The sequence below is a fragment of the Psammomys obesus genome, unplaced genomic scaffold, assembly GCF_907164565.1.
Source record: "Psammomys obesus unplaced genomic scaffold, mPsaObe1.curated_primary_1811, whole genome shotgun sequence".
Lineage (NCBI taxonomy): Eukaryota > Metazoa > Chordata > Mammalia > Rodentia > Muridae > Psammomys > Psammomys obesus.
In genome coordinates, this window is record NW_026586463.1 from 3,544,535 (window position 1) to 3,557,271 (window position 12,737).

The 12,737-nt window shown below is 37.2% G+C and overlaps 1 protein-coding gene across 1 annotated transcript in view; it reads left to right on the forward strand.

Annotated features, from left to right (window-relative positions):
• The window catches only part of Adamts6 (ADAM metallopeptidase with thrombospondin type 1 motif 6), a 268,080-nt gene that overhangs the window by 179,012 nt on the left and 76,331 nt on the right, over positions 1-12,737 (forward strand). The gene's annotated exons all lie outside the window — the stretch shown is intronic.

Consider the following 12,737-nt stretch of genomic DNA (forward strand, 5'->3'; position numbering starts at 1 on the left):
ACAACTTACTTAAGAGAATATCCTTATGCATTCTTGGCAACATTGTTGAAGATCACTTCCTTTTGTAGCCATGGATTTATCTCACAGATTCTGTTATGTTTCATTGTTACACTGCCTGTGCTAGAAATCGCCACACTGCTCTGCTTTCTACAGTTCTAAAATACAGTGTGAATTCAGGAAGTGTGATTCTTCCAGCTTTATTCTTGCCCAAGATTTCTGTGACTATTTTGTATGTTTTGTGATTCTGTAAGAATTTTGGGAATGCTTTTCTGGACTTTTTTGCCTACTATTTCAAACGGGATTTTTGTGCAGAGTCTTTAGGGTCCTCTAATCGCAGTGACAGCAATAAGTTTTCTTTTCTTTTTTTTTTTTTCTTTATTATTATTATTTATTACAATTTATTCACTTTGTATTCCGGCTGTAGCCCCCTCCCTCATCTCTTCCCAGTCCTTCCCCTAGTCCACTGATAGGGGAGGTCCTCCTCCACAACTATCTGACCTATGAGGTCTCATCAATCCTCTTCCTCTGTGGCCTGGTAAGCCCACCTCACCAGGGGGAGGTGATCAAAGAGTGAACATCAGAGATAGCCACTGCTCCCCTTACTAGGAAGCCTACATGGAGACTGAGCTGCCTATGGGCTACATCTGAGCAGGGGGGTTAGGAAGCCTTTTACTTCCTTTTCTTTCCTGGCTTTCAGTAGTACTTATACGATTGTGTTCACTAACAAGGATGAGAATGGGCAGCTTTTTTTTTTTCTTCCATAGGTTAGAAGAATGGCCTTCAACTTTTCTCAGTTCTGTAGTATGTTAGCAATGGATTTATCATGATGGCCTTTAATGTGTTAAAATGTATTCTTTCTTTTCCTAGTTGATTGAGAATTTCCATAATGAAAAGTTGGTTAAATTTTGCTTTTTCTTTTATTCTATATCTTTTTGGATGATCATTGTTTTTTAATAGTGGTGTGGCGGATTTATTGGTTTGTATTCCTGAACCATATTTTTATCCCTGGAGTAACTACTACATAATCATAGTGACCAGAAAAATATGCTAGATATTATTCTAATCTTAAATTTTGTTTTGTGTCTTAACATATTATGTACTCTAAAGACTGTTTTTGCACATACTTGAGAAGAAACCTTTTTCTATAGTTGAGTGGAGTATACTGTGTCTTTCATAACCATTTTGTCTACAATAAGTTAACTCCAGCATTTCTACACTGCTTTTCTATCAAGCTGATTTACCCATTCTTGAAATCCCCTCTCATTGTCTTGCTGTATGTTTCTCCTTTTAGATCTGTTGACATTTGTTTTATGTATATTGGTGCTCCAATGGCAAATATATTTATATTTGCTAATGTAAATTACAACTATTGAATTATCTACTGTATTGTTTTATAATCTCCTCCTTAGTTGTTTAATTTTTTTCACTCAATGTCTTTTTTTTCTACTGCTTTTTTAAAAATTTCTGCTTGCATGGAATTTTTTCATGTTTTCACTTACAGGTTATGTGTCTCTAAATCTTAAGTGACTTCTCTATAGGCAGTATATAGACTTGAGTCTTCTTAATTTTTTAAATGTGTGCAGTTTTTCCTACATCTATTAATTAAATAATTCAATTTGCCTTTAAATTTAATATAAATGTTTGTGAGTAAAACTTCCTATCACCATTTGTCACTTATTTTGACTTTTATACATTAAAAAAAAACCCTTTGCTTTTCTCTTCTATATCTTTACTAAAGTTTTGCTTTGTAGGTTTCTACAAGGATTACATGAATATTTTATTATTATAATGGTATATTTTAAGCTGACAATAATTAAATTTGATCACATAGAAAAGTTTTACATTTTAACTCCATTGACTTTTTTTTATACAATGCTACATGTTACAGCTTCTTAGTGCGTGTGTGTGTGCGTGCGTGTGTGTGTGTGTGTGTGTGTGTGTGTAAGGTTTTGTTGTTGTTGTTGCTGTGTCTAAATACTCAATAAAAACAACTTAAGGAAAGGATTTATTTTGGCTCACAGTTTGAGGAAAGTATGGTTGCAGGATCATGTGGAAGGTGATTGCATCACATCTATCCTAGGAAGTTAGAAAGATGTGTATGTCACTGTTCATTTGCTGTGAGGAGACACTATGGCCAAGGCAACTCTTCTAAAAGCAAGCATTTAAGTTGGGGCTTACTTACAGTTTCAGAGGTTTAGTCTATTATCATCACGGTGGGAGCATGGCAGCAGGCAAACAGGCAGGAATGGGAACAGTAACTGAGAACTACATCTGAATCCATAGGCAGAGGAAGAGATGGAAAGACTGGGCCTGGATAGGCTTTTGAAACCTCAAAGCCTACCCTCAGTGAAACACTTCCTTCAACAAGGCCACATCTCTTAATCCTTCAAATGCTATCAAAGAGTTCCAGTCTCTGGCCACTAAGCATTCGAAAATATGAGCCTATGGGAGCCATTCTTATTAAACCACACAAGAGAGATGCATGCTGATGCTCAGCCAGCTTTTTCTCTTTTTCCTCTTCTGGCACTTCAGCCCATTGGACAGTGCTGTCCAAATTCAGGCTTGGCCTCTTATGCTCAGTTAAACTTTTCTAGAAACACTTCTATAGACAACCCAAGAAGCACACTTCCATGATGATTCTAGTTCAGTTAAGTCGACAATGGGGATTAACCACCACAACAATATCTATTAACAAATAAGCTATAGATGTCTTAAAATAGTTTTGCCTGTTAGCCATTATGCCAGGGTTAGGGTTGGTTACATGCTGCCATAGTGGTATTTATATTATCCTGAATTCGATTGTATACTTAACTTTTACTGGTGATTTTTGTACTTTGACGTCACTAGTTAGCTTATTTCTATTTCATTTTGAAGAACTTCTTTGGCATAATTTTTTCATGATTTGTCTTATGATTATAAAGTACTTCAGCTCTTATTTCAAAAGCCTTCATCATGTTTACATTTCTGAAGAGTTTTATCTTAAAATATACATGGTGACAGTGTTTTCCTTTCAACACTTTAACTCTATCACTTTGCTTTTACATAGCTGTGTGTGGAGATCTATGGAGTTTCCTTCTATATTATAAACCTCTCTTCTCTTGCTGCTTTCAGCATAGTTTACTATGTTTTTGCAGTACTGGGGATTTAATTAATGCCTTATACATGCTAGGCAAGCACACTACCACTTAGCTATATCCAAAGCCCAATAATAATATATCTCTGCAAAATCTTTGGTTACAACTTGGAGAACTTTGTGTTTCATATACCTGAATGCCTATCTCTTTCCCCAGATTAGAGGAGTTTTCATCTATTATTTCTTTAAATAAAATTTCTTCCTCATTTTTTCTTTTTCAAAAGTTCTATAATGTGAATGTTTTTTATGTTTTCTCATGAATTATGTAGGCTTTCTTTCTTCCTTTTATTTATTTATTTTTTCAAAATGACCCTATTCTCAGTCCACAGATTCTTCCTTTTACTTCACTAAATCCGCTGTTACTGCTTTCATTACCCTTTTCACTTTATGTATTATATTCTGCAGTTCCAAGGTTTCTGTTCTATGTGTTCTATGTGTATATCTCTATTGAACTCATTTTGTTCATATTATTTTCTGATTTCACTAAGATGCTTATCTATATTCTAGCTTTCTTAAACTTGCATGTGTGCGATGTATAGTGTGTACTTGTACATCTCTATGTGTGTAAGAAATTGATCCCTGGGACTCTAGCTTGTTAAGCTCATACTCTGCCATTGACCTATATTCCTTGACCAGACCATTATTTTTATTTCTTTGTTAAACTGTTCATAAATCTCCATTTTATTGGAGTTGTTTCCTACAGTATTATTGTGTTCAATTAGTGGTATCATATTTCTTAATGTTTTATTATTATACATGAAGTCTTTTTGTTGATATCTTCATGATTAACAATCTCCTAAATCTCTACTGATTGGCTTCTAGACAACTAAATATCTTCACCAAGCAGTCCCGCTAGGTGTTAACTGCCAACTACCTGTTCTCTCTTAAAAAGTAATTCTTTAGATTCTATGCCCTCTCTGGACCCACAAAGACAGTCCATGTAGTGAGAGCCTCCTATTTGTTTCTCCTGGGACAATGGCCCTAAAGTGCTCAAAATGTGTGCATTTTTTTAATCCAATGTTGGGAAAGATGTCTATGTCTGTGAAATTTGCATCTGCTGTCTGTGGAATCACATTCAGGCTGCTGGCCTTGAGAAGAAAGGCAGGAGGCTGTCAAGTTTTAAGAGTACCCGTGGTCACTTGTGGGAAGGTCTACAGATGAATATTCCAAGTAGCTCATAGATGCAATTTCTAGGAGAATCAACTAAAATTGTTCCTCTAAGGATTATCTTTGTTATGTTTCAAAGGTTCTTATACATTGTGCTTACATTTTGCACTTAATTCTATGTATTTTTAAATTTCCTTCCTGATTTTCTCAAATGATTCACTGATCACTCCATGTATCTGTATATCATCTATAATTTCTTTTGATATTCATATTTAGTTTCATTCTGCTATGATCTGATAAAATGTAAATTGTATGGCTTTTGTTTTGTTTTTACTTTGTGGCCTAAAATGTGATCTAATTAGACAAAGTTTGGGTGCAATATTCTATAGATACGTGTTAAGTCCAATTGGTAAATTGAATTCCCAAGTTTCTTTGTTGAACTTTATATTATCTGGCTGATCTATTTATCAATTATTAGTATATTTAGATTTAATTGCCCACTTACCATAAAGTTTATGAAGTTGGATACATTATAAACATTGAGTACAAGCCAGGTGCGGTTGTACACACCTGTAATTCCAGCACTCAGAGAGGTAGAGGCAACTGAATCTCTGTGAGTTCAAGGCCAGCCTGTTCTATGAAGTGAGTCCAGTAAAGCCAAGTTCACACAGAGAAATTGTGTCTCGAAAAACCATAGATAATAGATAGATAGATAGATAGATAGATAGATAGATAGATAGATAGATAGATGAATAGATAAATAGCACTGGTTACATCAATGTTTGATGCTTCTATATTTATAGTTTTATAACAGCTTGGTATGTTATTTCCTTCCCTTAACAAAAATAGGTAGTGATATTTAAGCTTTAAGTGTGCTTTATCAGATGTAAATATAGTCACTCTTACTTGTGCTTCTACTTGCCAGATTGTTTTACTGTTTTTACCTTTGCCAATGAGATATTTTTAAATTTTACTTTATATGTGGGTGTGTTTATTTATTTATTTATTTTACTCCCAATCGCATCCCTCTCCCTCCTCTCCTCCCAGTCCCACCCTCTTCTCCTTTTCCCCTTCTCCTCAGAAAAGGGGACACCTCCCCATACCAACTCACCCTAGCACATCAAGTCTCATCAGGACTAAGTTTATCCTTTTCCACTGAGGCCAGATAAGTCAGCCTAACTAGGGTAAAGTAATCCACTAGCAGGCAACAGAGTCCATGTCAGAGATAGCCCCTGCTCCACTCGCTGGGGACATGAAGATAGAGCTGACCATCAGCTACATCTGTATCTTGGGCCTAGGTCCAGTCCATACATGCTCTTCGGTTGGTGCTTCAGTCTCTGTACACTCCAACAGGCCTAGGTAGTTCTTATCCCCTGCAGGTCCTTGAATCCTTCCCCACAACTCTCCTTGAAGACTCCCCGAGCTCTACCTAATGTTTGACTGTGGGTCTTTGCATCTGTTTCTATCTGTAGCTGAGTGGAGCCTCTCAGAGGCAGTTAGGTTGGGCTCCTGTCTGTGAGCAGATAGAGTATCATTGATAGAATATCTTTAAGAGTCAGGCATTGACTCCCACTGGGTGGGTCTCAAATTGGGCCACTCTTTGGTTGTCCATTCCCTCACTCTCTGCTCCATTTTTATCCCTATACCTCTTGTAAGCAGTGGAAATTTTGGGTCAAGGTTTCTTTGGGTGGGTTGTTGTCCCCCTCCCTCCACTGGAAGTCCTGCCAGGCAAGGAGGTAGCCACTTGTGTCTCTTTGTCTCTCAATGCTAGGAATCTCAGAGTCATCCCATATCCTCCTAGGAACATACCCTATTGTAGGTCTCCAGCTTGTCTCAGAGATACCCCTGCCCTATCCGTTTCCCTTCTCTTTCCCAGTCCTCTCACCTCTAACCTCCCCACTCTCTCCTCACACTGATCTCCACCTTCGCCCCCCCCCCCCACACTCTCCCACTCAGTTCCCTCTCTTCATACACTTACGCTGTCTATTTCGCTTCTGAGTAAGATTCAAGCATCCTCTCTTGGGCCCTCCTTGTTACTTAGCTTCTTTGGGTCTCTGCACTGTCATATGGTTATCCTATATCATATGGCTAATACCCGCTTATAAGTGAACCCATACCATGTGTGTCTTCCTGGGTCTGGATTACCTCATTTAGGATGATTTTTCTAGTTCCATCCATTTGCCTGCAAATTTCAAGATTTTAAATTTCAGCTTTTAATAGCTGAGTAGTATTCCATTCTGTAAATGTGTCACAATTTCTGTATCCATTTTTCGGTTGAGGGACAGCTGGGTTGTTTCTAGTTTCTGGCTGTTACAAATAAAGCTGCTATGAACATAGATGAGCAAATGTTCTATTGTATGGTCGAACATCTTTTGGGTATATGCCCAGAAGCAGTATAGCTAGGTCTTGATGTAGAACTATTCACAATTTTCTGAGAGAACATGAGATTGATTTCCAAAGTAATTGTACAGGTTTGCACTCCCACTAGCAATAGAGGAGTGTTCCCCTTGCTCCAGATTCTTACCAGCATGTGTTGTCACTTGAGGTTTTTTTTATCTTAGCCATTCTGATGTAATCTCAGAGTCATTTCGGTTTGCATTTCCCTGAGGACTAAGGATGCTGAGCATTTCTTTAAGTGCTTGTCAGCCATTAGCGATTCTTCTGTTAAGAGTTCTTGGTTTAGCTCTGTATTCATTTTTAAAGTAGATTATTTGGTTTTGTAGCATTTAGTTTCTTGATATATATGTTTGGATATTAGCCCTCTGTCAGATGTAGAGTTGGTAAAGATCCTTTCCCATTCGGTAAGCTGCTGTTTTGTCCTACTGACAGTGTGCTTTGCCTTATAGAAACTTCAGTTTCCTGTGGTCTCATTTATTAATTGTTGATCTTAGTGCCTTAGCTGTTGGTGTTCTGTTCAGGAAGTTGCTTTATACCAATGAGTTCATGGCTTTTCCCCACTTTCTCATCTATTAAATTTAGAGTATCTATTTTATTTTTATTTTTATTTTCTTTTGTGTGCATCAGTGTGAAGGTGTCAGGTCCCTTGGAACTGGAGCTACAGACAGTTGTAAGCTGCCATGTGGGTGCTGGGAATTGAACCCGGGTTCATTTGGAAGAGAAGATAGTGCCCTTAACCACTGAGCCATCTCTCCAGCCCCCTAGAGTATCCAGTTTTATGTTGAGGTCTTTGATCCACCTAGACTTTAGTTTTGTGCAGGGTGATAAGTATGGATCTATATGCATTTTTCCACATGTAGACATCCAGTTGCACCAGCACCATTTGTTGAAGATGCTGTCTTTTTTACATTGTACGATTTTGGCTTTTTTTTTTTTTAATTTTTTTGTCAAAAATCAAATGTCCAGCTGGGCGTGGTGGCGAATGCCTTTAATCCCAGCACTTGGCTTTTAGGGTTTCTGCTGAAATGTTTGATGTTGTTTATGATGTTGTTTATTTGGGTGCATTTGCCTTAGCAATTGAGTTAGCATTGTTTTCCTTACAGTTTTTAATAGTTTATTTAATAGTTTTAGCCTCTTGACTATAATGTGTTGTGGAAAGACTTCATGCATATTTAGTGTTCTAAGTGACTCTAGATCTTTTCCCCCTTTTTCTTTTATTTTTTGACATTTTTTTATTAATTACAATTTATTCACTTTGTATCCCAACTGTAGCCTATCCCCCATCTCCTCCCAATCCCACTCTCCCTCCCTTTTCTTCTCCTATGCCCCCTCCCTCCAGTCCAATGATAGGGGAGGTCCTTCTTCCCTTCCATCTGACCCTAGTCTATCAGGTCTTATCAGGACTGACTTCTTTATCTTCCTCTGTACACTAGTAAGGCTCCTCCCCAATCAGGTGGAGGTAGTCAAAGAGCCAGCCCATGAGTTCATGTCAGAGATGGTCCTGTTCCTAGATCTTGAATGTTCATTTCTTTCCCCAGATCTGAAGCAATTTCAGATATAATTTTTAAAATGGGTTTTCTGTGACTTAAGCTTTTATCTCAGCCCCTTGACCACATATATTCTTTTTTTTTCAACTGTATGTTTTTTTCTTTTTTATTATTATGATCATTTACTACAATTTATTCGATTTGTATTCAGGCTGTGGCCCCCCTCCCTCATCTCCTCCAAATCCCATGCTCCCTTCCTCTTCTCTCCCTATGCCCCTCCCCTAGTCCACTGATAGGGGAGGTCCTCTTCCCCTTCCATCTGACCCCAGTCTATCAGGTCTCATCAGGACTGGTTTCTCTGGACCACATATATTCTTAGGTTTGGCCCCTTAATCTTGTGTAACAGTCCTCATATGCTGTTTACATACTGCTTATTACTTCTTTCTTTCTTGATGTTGGAAATAGTATGGCCTTAGCCTTGCCTTCCATCCCTGATAGTCTCTCTTCTTATCATCTAATCTATTGCTGATGCTTTCCACTGTGTTTTTATTTGGTTGATGAGTTTTTTATTTCATTGTTTGTTTGGGCTTTTTATTTTTCAGGATCTCAGTTTCCTTGTTCTGTTTCTCATCCATATTGCTTATTTCCCTTCTGTATGGCTAAAATTCTTCATCCTGAATTGATTTTCTTTACTCATCTGCTTGTCAGCCTAACTAAACAAAAGCCAATGTTTTAAACCTTATGAAATAAAGGTTTAAAAATAAAAAAAAAAAATTCTACATTAAGGTTAATGTGGAAAATAAACAAAAACCATAGCATTGCATGTATCATGATTTTATAGTATATTGAAAACACAGATGTAAATGTGGTCTTACTAGAGTGGAAATACCACATGTTATATGTATATCCTGGGAGCACTCCTCAGGACGGTGCGTAGTTCCACCTGCTGGAAAACACAGATGCAGTTGCAGCCTGCGTTTTGCAGTCAGCCGTGTTCGCTCCACAGTGGCTGAGCTTAACCTCCCTGGGCACTGCCATCTTGGAATCTCTCCTACTTTATATTTTGAGACAGAGTCTCACTATGTCCTAGAACTCATTATGTAGACCAGGCTGGCCTTGAACTCAGAATCCATCTGCCTTTGCCTCCCAAATGCTGGGATTAAAGGCATACACCACTATGTCTAGCTTGTTTCTTTTTTATTGTTTGAGAATTTAACAATACACATACATGTATGCATATATACACACATATATGTATATTCACAATACATATTATTATACGTAATTCATTTTGATCAAACCTACCCCATTTTTATTTCCCTCCAGTTTCCCCATTATCAGGCGCCACCACCTTTTTTCATCTCAACTTTACATGCTCTCTTCTTTTTTAAAAACCCACTGGGTCAGCTTACTGCTGCTTGTATGTGCATGAGAGCAGAACCAGCCTTTGTAACTTGAGTGTTCTCTCAATGGCTGCAAACAGAATGAAAACTGACTTTCCCTTTTCCATTAGCCATTTATTTTCAGTAGATGCACAGCTAAGGGTGGAGCTCCATGAGCCCATCTCCAACCCATGCTGGCTTGATGTTGAGCATGTCTCATGCAAGCAGTCATGCTGCTGCCTGTTGATGTGTATAATGGTGCTGTCATATACAGGAAATATTTTTGCTTCAGATGTCCACTAGCTTTGACTCTTAAAATCTTGCTACTCCTTCTTCCAAAATGATCCCTAAGCCTTGGGGATGGGTGTGGGGAATGTGATATGGATATAAGTTCTCCACAGTCCTTTTTTTTTTTTTTTTTTTTTTTTTTGGTTTTTCAAGACTAGGCTGGCCTCAAACACACAGAGATCCACCTGCCTCTGCCTCCTGAGTTGAGTACTGAATTAAAGGCATGCCCTGTCAATGCCCAGCTTTCTTCACAGTCTTTCTTCACAATTTTAACAAATTATGAGTCTTTCTGTATTGATCACTATCTACTGCAAAAAGAAGCTTCTCTAATGAGGGTTGAGAGACACTAATCTATGAGTGTAAAGATAAGAACATAACAGGACAGTTTATTATTGGGTCCATTTAGCTGAATAATAATAAATAATACTAGGTTCTCCCCTAGGACCTGTGACCTAATCAGCTGCAAGCTTGGTACCTAGTTAACAGTTCCAGGCATGGGTTCCATCTTGTGGTGCAGCATTTAAGTCCAATCAGAAAACAGTCAGTTACTCTCTTAATATTCATATGGCTTCAATGAGTATATCTTGCCAGGGCAGTCATTATTGTAGTTTGCAAGGTTTGTACGTAGGAAAGACTTTTGTTTTTATTTTTCTTCCCTGGTAGCATATATAGCACTTTTTTTTTTCTTTTTTTTACATGAAAGCAGGTCAGTAGAAAGGAAGCCTCTAGACTAGTACTAGTTTGGTTTCTCCCTTCCCTATGATTCAACTCTGTGGTGTTTTCAGCAATAGAATCTTGCCATCAGGTTCTATAGGGCAACCAAGAGCAATGGCAAGAGCCCATAATGCTTTCTGGTGGGTCTATTGGGATCCCACTGACCAACAACTGGAAAATAAGTAACCCATAACTAGCCTAGCACTGGGCTTTTCACTGATAGCCTTTGTTGTATGGGAGCGACATCGTCTTCTCATTAAAGTGTGACTCCTTTAAATTTCTGTATATGTGAATATGCATGTATTTTAGGAAGCTTTTCAATAGCAGACTTCTGTATGGCATTTTCAAAGGTAATCAGTGTTTGTCACCTCTCTCCACACTCATTCCTCCATCCTGTCCTTCCTTCTCCACCATTTAACCTTTCCTGTTCTCCCTGCATCCTATCCCTTCAAAGGAGTTTATTATAGACAACAAATAATTCCATTTTATCTGTTAATCCACTAATCTAATCTTCATACTGTAATTGGAAAAGTAAGATAATTATTAAGAGGGGATTAGCAACCCCTATAATTTTTGTAGATTTTTTTTCTAGATTTGATTACTGTTTTTTGTTATTGCTTTTGGTGGGGGGGGGTTGCTAATCTACTTCTCTCATGAAATTTCTTCTCTACTCCTGATTACAGTAATCTTTCTGCCTCCTCTGACTGTAATAATTCTTTTACTTTTTTCTGCAGTGTTGACTTGGAGATAAATTGCTTATTTTTTGCTTATCTTGAAATATCTTTATTTCACACTGATTTTAAATGCTAACTTGCTAGAATTAGTGATTTTGGTTGATAGCTAATATCAGAGCTTGAAATTATTCATATTGGGGATCATTCACCCAAAATCCAAAAATAATCACCAAAAACCCCAGAGCTATCCAAACAGATAGGCAAATTACAACACATGAACAGAAGAAACATGAGTGAGCAAGGTAACATGTCACCTCTAAGAGATTACAGACTCTTAATTACTAAATCTAAAGATACCAAAACATGGAAATGCCAGGTAAAAAAAAAAAAAAAACACTACTTCTAAGAATAATAACGAATAGAGAGAACAAACTCTTTGGATTGAGGTTCTGCTTCTGCTTCCCCTACTTGAAAGTTTAAGATAGAGAGGTGTGCTCCACCACCACCACCACAGTGCCCATCCGTTTCTTCACACTCTCAGCTGATGTATACGCCCTTTGTTATTCCTAGCGCTCTTCCCATTATTCCATCTTGGAGACAGAGATTATCTAGTCTTTGCTTTCCTGACCCTTCTCATCTATAGAATCACACAGAGAGTGCTTCTAATTTTCAGGTACCAACCGTACTACAGAGAGCAGTTTGTCGGCCTCAAAAAAAAAAAAAAAAAAAAAAGACAGAAGCACTTAAATTGAATAGAATCTGTGCTTTCATCTTGACTTAAAAAATACAATAGCATTGGGACAGCCTTATCATAACAGTAATCTCCTTTAATAGAATGCCCTAATTTATTATTGACCTCATCATACACTTTGCTTTCTTCTTTTACCTACTCTTGCCCTTCAGAAACATTATTTCTAAGAACTTTATTGAAACCCAGACATATAATTTAATTTATCTGCTTTATTTTCTTTGTTGAAGCCTTACTTCAAGGAGAAATTTCGCCAGACTAACTAGAATAAAGTGTTTTAAACCTTATGAAATAAAGTTATAAAAGTATTTTATCTCATAACTTTAATCAGTAATTTATTATATAAAGTTTTTATATGTGTTATTTCCATTCTAGTAAGACCACATTTATAATACATGAATTGCCATGATTTTTATTTTCCACATTAACTTTGAAAAATGCACGTGTCGGTTATCAAGATAGCTCAGCCACCAAGCCAGATGCCCTGAATTTGATCCCTGGGACACACATGGGTAAAAAGAGAAATGACTCCTGGCGTTGCCCTTTGACCTACAGACACACACTGTGGCTCATGTGCACCCACTCACATATACACACACATGAATATAAATTTATTTACAGATCTATATACATGTGTTACATTTAGATATATTCTCATATATATATAAATATATAGATAGAAATGAGATACACATTTCTAAGACATTAAAATGGCCATTATGTTTTTCATAAAGCATACTATATGTCGTTTCAGTTACTAAAATCTAATACTGTAGTTCAGATGTCTTCTTTTATTAATCTAATAAG